Source organism: Erinaceus europaeus, chromosome 3 (genome assembly GCF_950295315.1).
Source record: "Erinaceus europaeus chromosome 3, mEriEur2.1, whole genome shotgun sequence".
NCBI classification, from domain to species: domain Eukaryota; kingdom Metazoa; phylum Chordata; class Mammalia; order Eulipotyphla; family Erinaceidae; genus Erinaceus; species Erinaceus europaeus.
In genome coordinates this window covers 67,258,649-67,261,365 of record NC_080164.1, presented here as the reverse complement: position 1 = coordinate 67,261,365, position 2,717 = coordinate 67,258,649, and the positions used below count along the sequence as shown (strand labels likewise).

The window sequence follows — 2,717 nt, the reverse complement described above, 5'->3', positions numbered from 1 at the left end:
TAAAGAAAATTGTATTAAATGAAGAGATGCTCTGTGCTCATGGATTAGAAGTCTAAGTGAGGGTTAGAGAATAGAAATTCTATCAGGGGAGGGGATGGGATGTGGAGTTCTGGTGGTGGAAATTGTGTGGAGTTGTACCCCTCTTATCCTATGGTTTTGTCAGTGTTTCCTTTTCATAAATAAAATTTTTTTAAAATATATGTTTAGGTGCTATTAATATATCCATTTTCCCAATAAAATTGAATGAGGAGTTCAGAAAGGAACCCAACTATATATGACTAACTGCTTAAAAAAAAAAAAAAGAAAGAAAAGGAGAGGAGGACCTAGAAGGGATTGTATTGCTATGCAGAAAACTGAGCAATGTACAAACATGCACCAACTATGTATCATACTGTTGTTGTAAATGAAGTTCAATTAAAATTACTTGTCAGAGGACCTAGTGGAGGTTGTATTGTTATATGGGAAACTGGGGAATGTTATGCATGTACAAACTATTGTATTTACTGTCAAATGTAAAACAATATTCCCCCAATAAAGAAATTTTAAAAAATAAAGTAGTTCTCACACAAAGTGTGTCCAAAAAAATAAGTAAATAAAATTACTTGTCAAGGCAAAAAATAAGGAGTTGAAGTAAGACATATTCGTTTTTTTATTGCAGAATTAATGTTTTACATTCAACAGTAAATACAATAGTTTGTACATATATAACATTTGCCAGTTTTCCATATAACAATACAACCTCCACTAGGTCCTCTGTCATCCTTTTTGGACCTGTATTCTCCCCCCGACCCCAGCCACTCACCCACCCCAAAGTCTTTTACTTTGGTGGAATACGATAAGGCATATATTCTTTTGCAAAAGGCCGTGCCACCAAGTGGCTGTCAGGCAGCAGCGTGCCCCCCTCACCCTTCTCCCATTTCTTATACCTGAAACAGAACTGACTCCTCCACCTCTGGGCTGGGCTTCAGAGCTCACAATATCCCCATTGTCTAAATAAGGAAAGGAGGAAAGAGTCTAAGGGTCTCTACTGGAGGATTAGCAAGCACTGCAAGGAACTGTGATCTGACCTAAAGAATACAAACCACTGGCCATAGGTAGTCATACAAAAGAATTTTTGTACTAAACAGTTGTTCTATTCATGTTCCTTTGAAGAAAAGACTTAACCATCTCTCACAACTGTAAACTGTAAAAAATAAATAAACAAAATTCATGGAAAAAAAAGTCAATTCAGTGGTGAAAGAAAAATCTCACAGTGCATTTTAAGGAAAGAAATAAGATTCAGTTATAAACTCACTATAGTGGTCTGGGAGGTAGGGCAGTGGATAAAGCCTTGGACTCTCAAGCATGAGGTCCTGAGTTCAATACCTGGCCGCATGTGTGCCAGAATGATGCCTGGTTCTGTCTCTCCTATTCCTATTATAAATAAATAAATAAATAAATAAATATTTAAGAAAAACTCATTACAAATATAAACTATAACCGAGACAGATCACAGACCAAATGTAAAAGTCTAAATTATAAAATTATAATGAGAAAAGCAGGGGTGGGGGGGGGGAGGCAACCTGAGGGATGGGGAGATAGAGCATAATGATTATGCAAAAATATTTTCATGACTGAGGCTTTAAAGTTCCAGATATCCATCATCACCATAAACCAGGACCGAACAGTGTACTGGTAAAAATTTTAAAAAAGTAAAAAAAGAAAGAAAGAAAGAAAGAAAGGAAGAAATAGGTAATTTTAGGAATAGATAGATTACTTGGGTAGGGTATTAAAAAATACTATGCAGAGCTGCCCCTTCTGGGGGAGGGGGGTCATGATGGGTAGCAAGATTGCATCTGCCAGCAGGGTCATTCAGGTAGTCAAGCCACATACTCCATTAATAAAGTTTCCTGATAGAAGAGACAATCCTAAACCCAACGTGTCAGAAGTTTTGGGAACAGCAGGACTGCCATCTCACTCTTCAATTTCACAGCATTCTAAGGGAAGTAAAACATCTGACTGGCTGATGCATGAGGGCCCACCAGACACTGCAGAAATACTAAAAACATGACCTCAGAAATACAGAAGGAAACTTGTGTCTCAAGAAGAAATGGAATATATCCAACGTGGAGGCCAAGAATAATCAATGACATTGTGGCTGCTGTTTGTCATCAGACAAAAGAACAGTCTGTAATAAAGGACTTCCAAAATGACAAATTGTACATTAAGCAACTTTAATAAATATTCTATAAAAAGAAAATATAGGAAATTTAGAAGGAGACTTGTACCTCCTAATTTATGTATCTTGGTCAGTTTATCCACACGCTTACCCAATTGTTTATGCACTTCATACTTATTAAAGTGTGCATTTATAAATGTTAGCCTATTAATTAACTTTTGATTATCAAGTATCACCTATGTTGCACTATGAAAAGCACACAATGCCTAGCATATATTTCCCACTTTTCTTTCAGTTTCTTTTGATGGGGTTTATCTTGTAATTACCACTATTTTGGGAAAGTGATTTCCTTAGAATTTAGTGAGGGTCATTGAAAACATTCATAATTTTCTCAACAATTTTTTTCATCTACAATGTATAACTGATAAGTGTATCTTACTATAAACAATGAAAAATATGTAGCCAAAGTAAAATAAATGACTTTGTGGTATTAAGATGTGAACTTAACACCCCAAAATTATTTGTAAGCTCTATTCAGAAAAAGTGTCAAAGTATAAAA

The 2,717-nt window shown here is 35.6% G+C and overlaps 1 pseudogene; it reads left to right on the top strand.

Annotated features, from left to right (window-relative positions):
• Positions 1–1,583: 1,583 nt before the first annotated feature.
• Positions 1,584–2,158, top strand: LOC103123259 (alpha-ketoglutarate dehydrogenase component 4-like; annotated as a pseudogene).
• The last annotated feature ends 559 nt before the right edge of the window (positions 2,159–2,717 follow it).